This window comes from Neodiprion pinetum, unplaced genomic scaffold (assembly GCF_021155775.2).
Source record: "Neodiprion pinetum isolate iyNeoPine1 unplaced genomic scaffold, iyNeoPine1.2 ptg000076l, whole genome shotgun sequence".
Taxonomy (NCBI): domain Eukaryota; kingdom Metazoa; phylum Arthropoda; class Insecta; order Hymenoptera; family Diprionidae; genus Neodiprion; species Neodiprion pinetum.
Window position 1 is genome coordinate 16,281 of NW_027184503.1, and position 13,528 is coordinate 29,808.

A 13,528-nucleotide genomic window follows, 5' to 3' on the forward strand; every position below is an offset into this window, starting at 1 on the left:
CTTTTAAGATTGAAATAAAATTATCTCTAAAGAACCATACATTGTTTATAAAACGTTTTATTGTCTCCCCTGGAAAGTGGTGGTTTTTGAGGTACAAAGTTGCGTCAGAATACCTTCGATGTGTAGTATGAATTAATTATTGCGCAACATTCTGGCTATGACCGAGGTACAGACTGATTCGGAACTGTCTGGTTTGTACATATCATGTACGTGATGTGTACATTCGGTAAGGAATGTACGCAGATCGTACTAGTGCAACATTCTGGGGATGCCCGAGGTACAGACTCATTGGAATCTGTCTGGTGTGTACATATCATGTACGTGATATGTACATTCGGTAAGGAATGTACGCAGATCGTACTAGCGCAACATTCTGGATATGATCGAGGTACAGTCTGACTCGGACCTGGCTGGTTTCTACATATCATGTACATGATATGCACATTCGGTAAGGAATGTAGGCAGAATGTACAAACGCAACATTCTGGGTATGACCGAGGTACAGAATAATTCGAATCTGTCTGGTATGTACATATCATGTACGTGATATGTACTGTGACGTGGATTTTTCCCGCCCCTCGGTGACTCGGAGAAAATGACCGAGAACTTACCGCGTGCACAATAATTTGGCGTCCACGATGTACCTTCGATCTAAAACAATATCGCGAAGTTGTGTTGGGCACCTGGCGTGATTAACACGCCTCGAAATCATTAATGCGCTATACCTCGGGCATATTCTCGATAGCTTAGTACCGCGGAGAGGGGGGGGGGGCAGGTAATTTTTGGAGAGAGAAAGATACTCGAAATACACACGCTACTTAACAAAAGAAGTAAAGTAAAATCTTATATTTCACAATAGCAGTGATACAAAAACAAAAAAATAATGCAAAAGTCACTCGTCGCGATTGTAAAATTAAACTGGAAATTACACATAACCTACACTATTCCTTACTCTACTGAGCTCGCGGCTCCCTAACTGAAATGTCACTTAATAATTACAAAATCTCCATACGCTATTCTCAATATGCAAATTCACCATTTCTTCTCCATAGCGATAATTGCTCGAAACCGAAACTAAAACTACATTCTCGACGGTGCGCTGTCGGGCTACCGAACAGACAGCGTCCTCAATCTCACCCGAGATCTCACCCGACTCGTAGCTTCGACGCGACCGCGAGCTGCCCTAAATCTAAACGTGACAACTTGACTTAACCTAAAGCTTATTTCAACTAAACCAATCCGCAACGCCACTATATTTCAGACGCAACCAAAACTCAATACTCGAACTTCTCGTCTCAACCGCTGCTCAACGCAACGGCAATTTCGACTATACATCACCTCAACTCGACTAAACACTATCTTAAACAAACGGCAACTTAACTAAGCGCAAGTACCCCTAAATGTAACCTCAACTAAACACAATCTCAAGGTAATACAACTCAATTCACATCATCTTGACTAAACGGGTACGGAACTAAGCGCAGGCGCAACTAAACCTAACCTCAACTATTCGCTATCGCAACGCATCCGAAATCAAACCTTCTCAAAATCCTCGAAAACGTTATTCGCTAATCCAAGCACTCCAATTCGGCACTGCCCGACCTACTCGAGAGGTGACACTGAAAAACCCGATAACGCGGCTCGACCCGGTACAGCGGAATTCGGCTATACTTGATTTCAAAAACGAGAGAGACTCAACTAAAACCCGTGACTCTACTCAACTTTCTCAAGAACTCAAAATTTACTCTACTCTAACACGCGTACTCAGGCTACGGTCATCAAGCAAAAGAATCGGCAAAAGAATTTCGAGTACTTTTCTACAACGCAAATACAAAACGGCTATCCGTTACTTGGCAAGCCTTTTCGTAATTATGCTCGAAATTCAATCGCGGGGATAGAAGCAGCGCTTACCTTCTACATCCTTGCAACCCCCTTTCCATTCCCCTCGCGATTTTTGGGCGACTCCATTACTTCGCGAAACTCCCCAACATGTGACTACTTATCACAACCGCCAGAACTAGAGTGGTTTCAAAAACCTGCGACCTGCCGCAACACGGATCTCGATACGCCATCCTATACGTGACGTCATACCCACAAGAATACGCAATAATCGATCCGTCATTGATTTCGTCGATTGCGCAACTTGACGCGCACCTTTAATAGCAATAGATCGCATTCTCGTCCTCCGCGCAGCTCCATGTGGTCTTGGTGGTGAGCGTGGTGCTTCCTCATCGCTAGTCGGTCCGTCGCAACTTCGCTAGTCAATTTTTGGCGGGGGAAGGGGAAGAGGCTGCGGCGCGCCGGCCGCCAGCGGGAATCGCGTCCACCTTGGATTCCCGCGATGCGGGGATCTGCGTCGGCTCGCCCTCCGCAGCCTCGACATTCTTCCTTCGCAATTGTCGCTAGTCCATCAATCCACAATTTCCTTGAATTTGGTGCCGACTTCTTGCCTGATGCCTTTGTAGCTCGAAAAATAAAAAAAACAAAAAACCTGAAATATCTCACACTATTCGCTAAGGTGTCCCCTCTCGCAGTTTCGGATGCGTGACTCTAGTCCAGGCGCTCTTTTGCAAAGACTTCGTGACGCAATTTCGGAAATTCCTAAATCTTAGTTCCGCCCAGGGTTCAAGGAGCCCCTTGTAACGGGCATCTAAAATGCTACGTTACAGTACATTCGGTGAGGAATGTGTGCAGAATGTACTAGCGCAACATTCTGGGTATGACCGAGGTACAGACTGATTCGGATCTGTCTGGTTTGTACATATCATGCACGTGATATGTACATTCGCCAAAGAATGTAGGCAGAATGTACAAGCGCAACATTCTGGATATGTGCGTGTGACAATCTGACTGTGGTATACACTTTTTGTATGTTCATTGGATGAACATTGAACATTTGGATTGAACATTCATATCCGTACATGTATGCACTGTATCTTCTACCTATGCATATACATGAGACGTACCTGACGTTTTTGTCATATTACGAACACGTGATGTATATACATGGATCATCGTATGCTATGTGGGAATGCGCAGGGATTGAAGTACTTGATCTATTATATGCAAGAGAAAATAATAACGGACCAGTTTTTTTTTGGCCGACTGAAGATATTCGAAAAAGTGAAAGGTAAAAATATTACCGATTAAAAATAAGTAGAATTACCTGCACATAAAAAAATAATAATAATAATGATTAAAGGAGAACTTGCAAGTGTAAATAATTTATAACTCGTCTCAAAAACTTTGGATTGATTATATACACATATAACATGAATAGGTGGTTAAAAAATGTGTATAACCAATATATTAGTACACGATTTGACATAAATTTTAACACTTAATTACAACGGTATAATTTTACAGCATACAATAATTAATAGTATACAATAATTGATCACATACAATAATTAATTATCCTGAAACTATAATACTTAACACTTATAGACATGTACATATAAGCGTTTTAATTCCTGTATTTTGTACAAAACACACAGCGATCAGTTACATATAATTACCATTCATTTTGTGTTTTCATTCAAATTTTTTTTATCCTTCTTTAAATTATGTCTTCATTCATAATGCCTTTTCTGATCGTTCCCTCGAAACTTGTCATGTACAATACTTTGCGCGAATCGATAATGCATGCGTCACATGAGCCAGTCGTACAATCATTGGTCGTTATTGCCGTGTATATATGGTATAATATATACGGTGAAATATACATTATATGTAATGTGTACATTATATATTGTATAAGGTATATGTAGCTATGGTAGAGCGATAATAAAATTTTATAAAAATTTTCATGATACATAATACATTACAATATAATGTTATTGAGCCACACGATTTGTAATCACGTTTGTAACTAGTCGCCTGGGTGTGTAATGTATACATACATACATAGTACATATATGTATTTCTTATATAAACATGTGTATTTATCTCATTTTATATTTGAAATATGTAATCCTTATAAACTTTGGGTTCATGATAATCACGTAAATGGCGTATAGTCTGTTGAAAAATTTCATTAAAAAAATGTTTATTACAAAAACTGAGTTGAAATTTATGTGAACAAGTTAACAGAAAAAACGTATATTCAAATAAACAGAGTATGCCCGATAATAACTTCAGAACAATCCGTTTATTAGCCATTTGTGAAAAAATAATTCACGAACTTAATGAGTCTCAATGCATCAAAATTGGATGAAAAGTATATTCAAAACCTTAATTGAAATCATGCTGCACTATAATTGCTTAAAAATGTATATTATTGATTTGTTTTAATTGAGATTTGTAGATCTCTTTTTTATAACCTTAAGCGGGAAGTTTTCAATTAGATTCAACTTAATTAACTATAATCACAGCTTTTAAGACTGTTTGGTGAATTTTTGTTTTTTGTTTCAACATTTTCTTCTTACCTTCAAAGTTCACGTTGATGCATCTGTAATCACAGGATGAGACACACTGCATACAATGTATTGCAGTGTAACACTGATTTCAGTTGCATCTAAAGTTTCTGTCTTAGAGACAATTTGAATTTTATTTTGGTTTTCAAATTGGTGGGGAAAAAATTGGTAAAAACAATTTTGAGTCCACGATGTCTGGAAATAACTACCAAAATCTAAAAATCGATACTCGAAGTAGAAAAATATTTACATGGAGGAGCACAGCTGCTAAAGAGATTATAACAAATGTGAAAAAGTATTGCGGGATCGAAATTTTGTAGCTTGATTCCCAATATTCTTGGTCCGTTGTACTGTATTTCCATTCTTTTCCTTTGATTTTATTTATATATACATTATATACATGTATATAATGTATATTATAGTGTGTGCGCGCGCGCGAGTGTAGCTGTGTGTGTGTGTATTCCTGTATTTTACTTAATAATTATTAGATGATATTTTGTGTAACCCGTTAATTCGGGATTAGGTATACATTGAGAATTCAGGTTTTGAAATCATAAATTCGAAGCGTTTCAGGTATCAATGTTTGTAGATTGGGCGGTGTCACGTGTCGGTCGCGTATAATTTTCCTCTGCCCTCTTTGCTATCGTGGATATGTTGCTGAATCCATATGTATACTTGTCGTCCATGCTGTGAGAATAATTATATTACATGTATAATACATTACACAATTGAAATAATACAAGCATTTAATTATCGAATGCAAATATTACCAGGCAATAAATACATACAGTGCCACCTCGTTATATCGCAGTTATCGGGACTGTAGAGAAGGGGAACCGCGATATGAATACCTACCTCGCCTACCTCGCGCTATGCTGTCATTGTAGACCCGCTCACTGCTCACTCACGCATAGTCGCGTAGTATGGATGGAGCTGCATAGTGGTATAAAGAGTTAGCTTATTACGTACGAGTGGCTGGTGCAGGAATGAGCCTTGAAGAGAAATTTACCAACAGCTAAGGTAATGTTTGAAAAGGTATAGGGGGAGTTCCATGCGAAATGTGCAATTGATTGTCCACACCCCTTCCGATTTGTCTGAAACTTGGTCTAGTCAATTAATGGATTGTAAAAAAAATTCCCCTAAATAATAAGAATTCTACCTTTTACAAGTTGCGAGTTACACCAAATCCAAATTTTGTAATTATTTTTTTCACATCGCTGTAGCTCCCAAACTGTACGTCCGGGCCAAAAAATCAAGTGGGACAAAAGTTGTGTAATTTTATGTACTTTTTGATGGTTTTGCGGGACAAAGTCTATTTCGAGTTCCAGGTAAAAAAAATCTGAAAAACGTGATTTTAAGCTCGTTCCCCAACTATTTTTCGGCTCAAAGTTTCATCATAAAATGCGGCTATTTTTTCCGCAAATTTTCGTAAAAAAAAGTCACGGAACTCAACTGGTTAAAAAGATATGAAGGTTTTTTTGAATCTAAAGGTTAAAGGTTTCTTTCACGCATGCGATTGCGACAACTATCGCGCGACGAAGCGACGCTGACGACAAGAATCTCGTCACGTGTATAAAATATATCCGTTCGACGATGTATGTAGTTTGGACTTCTGATAATCATAAATATATTGGTCACTTCCATCAAGTGGCTAGAATTGAAAATTTATATCATAGATCTACTTGAAAATCTACTAACCTTTTCCATGTGCGTCGTGTTTTCTACCGTTTGCAGGCTTCGTCGCATGCTAGATAGAATTGTATAGCACGAAAATTCATCTCGGATCTACTTTCGGGCGACAAAAAATACTCCACATGAGACAAAAGTACGCGTACTCCCCGTCAATATCTGACCAATTGGCCAATCAGCGCATTTCCGCCGCGCGACAGTTGTCGCAGTCGCATGCATGAAAGAAACCTTTAAATCTTTAGACTCAAAAAAACCTTCATATCTTTTTAACCAGTTGAGTCCCGTGACTTTTTTTTTAGGAAAATTTGCGGAAAAAATAGCCGCATTTTATGATGAAACTTTGAGCCGAAAAAAAGTTGGGGAACGAGCTTAAAATCACGTTTTTCCGATTTCTTTTTACCTCGAACTCGAAATAGACTTTGTCCCGCAAAACCATCAAAAAGTACATAAAATTACACAACTTTTGTCCTACTTGATTTTGTGGCCCGGACGTACAGTTTGGCAGCTACGGCGATGTGAAAAAAATAATTACAAGTTTTGGATTTGGTGTAACTCGCAACTTGTAAAAGATAAAATTTTTATCATTTAGGGGAATTTTTTTTACAACCCATTAATTGACTAGACCAAGTTTGAGACAAATCGGAAGGGGTGTGGACAATCAATTGCACATTACGTATGGAACTCCCCTTAGACAAGTCATGCTGCCCCAGCTACCCAAGATTCCTTGTTCTTTATTCACTGCGTGATTTAGTTGTACTCTTGACTTACGTAGTCTAATGTATATGAATCCTGGAAATCTGCTGATCAGCCCCTCAGTTCTTCTCGTTCAGTTCATCCAAATTCTAAGAGTTTTTTAAGTTTTTGGTCCAGGCAACCATCACTATGCATGACTGAAATAATTATTTATAACAACATTTGGGTTTAATATAAATTTATTTAAACAATCTCGTTCAAGTTCTCAATAGTTAGGTTTACAATTGTTATACAAACTGTTACTAAGTCTTGGAGATTCAGAGTTAAATTATTCTACGACTTGATTCTATGTTTCCTGTAAATTTCTGATCTGTACTATTCGGTGCTTAAATCTCTTCTCTAAGAATTCTGAAATTGTACTCTATCCTGTGCTTGAACCGGGGTTGAATTGGTGGAAAAGTAGGAAGAGTTCAAAAGAGTCGCGGTTTCTTGTGGGATTAGAATGATTGGCCCGGGCTGATTAATACTTGGGGGTAAGGTTTTTGATTAGTGATTAATATGAATAAAGAAAGCGGTGACGCACAGATTAGTCACATCGCCTTAAAACAAAGGCGCTCTCCCTAGTTCTAAGAATAAGGGCTTATCTGTCTCTGAGCTATCCATGATTTCTCATCGCACGTTTCTTGTGTTTAGTCTGCGAAGTTATCTGAATTGAATGATAAGTTTGAAATCTATTGCAAGTGTTTATCACTTCGAGTTATTTCAAATGAGATCGTAAATGAAGGGTTTTATGTGAAAGCCAATGTGAAAGATATAATGGTCAATTGTGAAAATTATATATACGGTGCCATGCTTCATAGATATGAGCTTGGCTGATGAAATAACAGGCAAAATGGAGTGTAAGAATTAACGTCACAATGGTATTGTACGTTATGATAGTAACCGTGTATGTCGGTATTGGTCTAATTGTAAAAATTATGATAAGAGTGCGTAAGGTTCTCTTATAATAACTGCAGGTTGGTAAGGGTAGGGTGCAGAGAGGACGCCGCAGTAGTTATCGACTGGGACGTAACAGCGCGATTCCTGTGCCATATACATATATTATTTGTAGGAGATGGCTGAAATTCTATCGAACCGTTCCCTCGCCTCTCATCGTTATTTCAGCCGCAAAACTATCAGTTCTAATTTCAAAAACTATCAACTATTTCGCAAAATTGGAAATGTATTTTTTTTTTTAAATAAATTTTATGAATGCATTTCGTAACGAGTACATAGGCATTCTTTGAAAATTCTGCAACTTTTTTCCGAAGCCCTTTTAGTTAAGGTAGGGGGCAGGCATTTTCCAGAGTCATCGTGCAGTATAAATTTAAACTCTAGTGAGCTCAGCTGACCAAAGCCGCGTATTGAATCTTAGGTAACCAGGGCATTTATACCTTCCTAAATATTACCTCCTCAACCCCGATATACCGAGGCGCCATATAACGATGTGGCAGTGTTAATGTAATTTCCTTACGCCTCCGCTGAAAAAGGGGTGAAACTAGCTACAACATATTACAAAAGTTAGGAAAGTAAATTATTATACACAAAAAAATAATGGTTATCATTTTCCAACGGGTGCATCACTCTATTTCAGAAAATATAGATACACATATTACTGTTTTCAGAAAAACTGGGTCTTATTATCTACTAAAAGTTGTCCAAGAATTCGAAACGCGTAAAATTGGTTTTTGAATAAATTTGAGCGTTAATGAATCTAATTGTCTTTGTGTACTCTATTATTGTACAACTTATTTTGAAAAGCACCAATTCAGATAAGAATGGGGTTTCCTAAAAGTTAACGAAATATCACACCTTTCAAAAAATCTGGAGAAAGTCCGGGAACAAACTGATCAAACATCGTAATTCAGTCAAAACTTATATGTTGATTCGGAAATTGTTTGCACTTCTAAATTTCGATAACCCAACTGTTGATGAAAAATGAAAGATATCTCTATGCAAGGTCCAAACGTTGCAATTTCAAACGATTCTGAATTTCAGCCCATATATTGTAGATTCACAACTGAAATAACTTATTGTTAGCTTAGTTCTAACGGGGTCAAGAGACAATGTCGAGGAAAATATTTGACAGCTATCACTAGAAAGTTTTTTTGAAATTATAGCACAGCGGATAAAAAAGTTTTAAGCACTTGGATTTATTAAAACAAATGACCTGTAAAAAATTCTATAACGTTTGGAAGGTTATCTGACCTCACGTTACTCCGCGTTCACCATAAGCCAATGTACCTACGGTCATTATAGAAACACGTGATGCCACTCGCCTCAGCCTTAGCAAAGCCGTTTTCAAACACGCCCGGAAAAGTGCTCAAATTAGATATTTTTCTCGCATAAAACTATCTATAGTAAGTTCAAGTATAGTAGTTCCATGAAATAAAATATCTTAAAGTGTTCATCTCATCTTCAGCTCATCTTCTTATAATGTGGAAAAGTTCAATTGTCTGAAGTGAACATATGAAGTATTGAATTTTAGATTATTAAATAAAGAAGCAGGAATTGGAGTGACTATAGAATTCGAACTTCTCACATATAGGGCAATGTCTGATTGACTGGAAAAGTTCAATCCAACAATTTTTCCGATCCAAATTTTTTGCAAATATGAACTTAAAATTATGTTGTTTATGCGAATTCAAAGTAACAGGCATGAGCATATGAAAGGTTTTTAAGAGATCTTTAGGTTCGAAGACTAAAACTTTGGCGACATAACTTCTATAATAGTTGAATTTAATAAAAATCAGCGAAGTTGCATCATTTTAGGTAAGAGATTGAGGATGAATGGATTGTTAGAATCTGAATCCAAAATCAGAGGAAAAAAGACAAAACCGTTTACAAACTTTTAAGCAATATTAATTGCAAGAATGATATAAACTCAAATGACACAATATCTATTCTATGCAGCAGAAATATATCTAATAAAATTCGAATGACACAAGCTAGCATATCAACCATTTGAGAAAAGGTTTTATATGCTTGAAATGTTCAAATTGATTGAAATCTGGTATTTGTAAGTCGATTCCAATGTTGTTTGAGTTTATTTCGTACATCATAGAGATATTCATAAATCACCTGAAGGAAGTCTTTATAAATAGTCATTATCTCCGAAATTGACAAAATAGATTTGCGTAAGTACGGTACAATAGATGTTCGTTAACAATTATATTTGTGCATTATAACTATATTATGAAACAAGACAAGACATCTTAAACATTTTGAGATAACTTGTGAAGATCTAGTCAAACGGTAGAATAAGCCCAAACAAATTGAGATTAGTTTGAAAGCACTCGTGTTTAGTCGGTTTAAATGTATGATTACAAAACTTATTCTGGAATTGTAGATATTAATCTTTGCTACTTTTTTCAGTTCCTGACTCAAGACAAGGGTTGAACGCACTGAGCTTTTGCAAGAAGACTGGATCCAATGTACCTAGTGAGTGTTTAGGACGGGCGTATGAATCCTGTACATCCTATGAAGGCGTAGAATATTTTTTTACATAATTCTTAAGTCAATTGAATAATTGAATGGTCTTGTTCGGGTATCCGTTTTGCCCAGGTAATTTCTGTCGTGTCTCGATCACCATAATATTTTCTTTGTTCAAAATTTAAAACTTGTTTATATTTTTTGAAACATGTTGACATAAAAGTTGTTGAAAGAACAGTAGTTATAAATAAAAAAAATTCAAAAATGTCGAAAGCGACACCCACTTTCCAAAACATGATTTAAAATTTCAAACTCAAAAATCTTAATCAGAAATACTTTAAATATTTCTTTTATATTTTTTTCTGTAAAGACCATCTAAAAACAAAGATTTGAAAAAAAAAAGAAACTTATTTGGACCATTATTAAGAAAGTTATGAACAAAAAACCAAACAAAGAGCGATTTTGTGGAAAATTTGGTATTTTTTTTAACAAGTAATAAATCCTAATAAGTAAAAAAACCTCAAAATTCACCAGAAAGACTCTTATTAGCGGTACTAAAAAATATCAAAAAATTGAGGAAATCAAAAATCAAAATTTTTCAAACCGTTCGATTTGACGTGGAATGCTCCTTGTATAGTATCTTATACCTGATTTCTTTCAAAAATAGATATTAAAATGCGTATCTACCAATGTTTCTAGTCGATTAGAATTTTTCTCAGTGAATAGATGTATCCTCTGAAGAATGATGACAAAAGTTTGGGATAATTATTGCAGTATATGAGGTATTCCACGCCATTTCACCTAATCGGTGAAGGTCACCGACGCCGATCTTGGTGTCAATTTTTTTCGCAATTCGTCTATCGAAAAAAAAGAACACGTGTTCGACCATTTTTCGATTAGGCCACCTGTGTCGATTTTATGAATTTTCCGATTTTTCAACTTTTTCGAAACAGACTCTTTTCAACTGGCTCTATCTTCAAGAGCTTTCATTCTTTTCAAAAAATGATACAAGTATAAAATGTGTCAATAAGTCCAAGCTTCCTGAAAAAAAAATTTGAAAATTTTTCCAACCACATAATTCTAAAATTTTTTCGAATAAACAAAACATCAAAATTTTTTGAATTGCGACACCTTCGATTTTCCTGAAACTTTTTACTTGCATTCGACCAGTTACAATCAAGTTTTCCTCCAAAGGAAATTATGGACTTCCGATTCGTTCGGGAGTTACACCATCATAAGTGCCGAAAAATTGAAAATATTTTACGGAAATCAATCTTAACTTCGATCAGACAAGTTTTCATGTTATAAAAATACATGTTTGCTGAAAAAAAAAAACTTTTCGGAATATCCCAAACAATATAAATAAAAACGAGATCACAATTTTTCTTTTCTATGGCAAATATATTTTCAGGTAGAAAATTTCTAAATATAAATACAATTTTGTATTTATATTTGAAAATTTTCTTGAATTTTTTTTTTCAGCAAACATGTATTTTTATAACATGAAAATTTGTCTGATCGAAATAAAGATTGATTTCCGTAAAATATTTCCAATTTTTCGGCACTTACGAAGGTGTAACTCCTGAACGAATCGGAAGTCCATAATTTCCTTTGGAGGAAAACTTGATTGTAACTGGTCGAATGTAAGTAAAAAGTTTCAGGAAAATCGAAGGTGTTGCAATTCAAAAAATTTTGATTTTTTTTTTTCGAAAAAATTTTAGAATTATGTTGTTGGAAAAAATTTCAAATTTTTTTTTCAGGAAGCTCGGACTTATTGACACATTTTATACTTGTATCATTTTTTGAAAAGAATGAAAGCTCTTGAAGATAGAGCCAGTTGAAAAAAGTCTGTTTCGAAAAAGTTGAAAAATCGGAAAATTCATAAAATCGACACAGGTGGCCTAATCGAAAAATGGTCGAACATGTGTTCTTTTTTTTTGATAGACGAATTGCGAAAAAAATTGACACCAAGATCGGCGTCGGTGACCTTCACCGATTAGGTGAAATGGTGTGGACTACCTCATATGTATAACATAATCAGCTAAATAATTATAACTGGATCACGACAGAAAAAATTTGAAGCTGTCATAATGTTTGTTTTCTTTACAATTAAGGCTTTGAAAATAAAAAAGAAAGAAGTCCAATCAATGTCTATATTGATTGTATTCACAGATAAACTAGGTGAGAGGACGAACATTTTTGGAGTCAACATTTTTCATTTACTTTACTCTCTAGACGAGTTAGCGTAAGTCCAGTCGAGATGTTCTATTAGGAGGGATGACCGACCACTGATATTCCCTAGAAAACAAGTCAGATGTCACCATTAAAATTATATTTTGTTATTTCTCTTTTGAATGGAACACGATCATCTACAAACCGTAACAAATACCGTTTCTTTGGAAAATACCATCTTTTTGCTGGTGGGTACCAGAAATATGCACGCCGTTATAACCTTATGTGTTATTTACAGTATGACTCCCACTAATGATGAATATGAGTGAACTATGAACCTAAAAAAATGGAGTTAAATAGTTTAAGTTTTTGTACAATCGATTCCAGCTACAATAACGATTATATGATAGCAGGAGGCATGAAGAAACTATTTCACCCGCACCGTATTTTTTGTCATTATGTGCAATTGAGAAAATTTAAAATAACTACTATCACACTGTTCAATACTCAATAGTTGCTGTAACAAATGAGTATAACAAATGTTGTGATTTTGCCAATGAACGATTTTTCATTGCATTTTCCGCTAAAAGGTGACATTGTTACCGGATTTTTCTTAGTAGAACAACGATAATCTCTCATTTTTGAGAGTACTTTTTCCCATTCAGGAATGACTTTTTTCCCTAAACGTTCAACCGCAATTCAAATTTTCATGGGGACTTGACACAAGGCAAACATAATGAACCAAAAAATTCGCAATTGTTGAGTGTGAATTGAGCCCTTAGAAACCAGGTTTCACACAACCAAAAATATGCGTGCTTAATTTTTTTACCCACTTTACTATCCACCCGGTTTCTCTGTCAAATTGACTTATATCGCATAGTAGGAATGTTGTTTTATTCGCGTTCACCATCATTGACACAAATAACAATGCTGAAGATTTTTTGGAAGTTTTTTTCCTTTTCCTACCTTCTAATTCAGATTCCATAGCCCATTCATCCTTACTATGGGTTCTTTCAGACTTGAAAAAAGCTTATTGTTAGTTAACGTAGCAAATTCGGTCCTTCATGAAAGTATCAAAAAATAACAAA

At 35.7% G+C, this 13,528-nt stretch overlaps 1 long non-coding RNA gene across 1 annotated transcript; it reads left to right on the top strand.

The window, feature by feature from the left end:
* Positions 1–5,322: 5,322 nt before the first annotated feature.
* LOC124224069 (uncharacterized) lies at positions 5,323–12,884 on the top strand. The gene is made up of 3 exons (XR_006884447.2): positions 5,323–5,435; positions 10,212–10,277; positions 12,441–12,884. It is a non-coding gene; the product is annotated as an uncharacterized lncRNA (long non-coding RNA).
* The last annotated feature ends 644 nt before the right edge of the window (positions 12,885–13,528 follow it).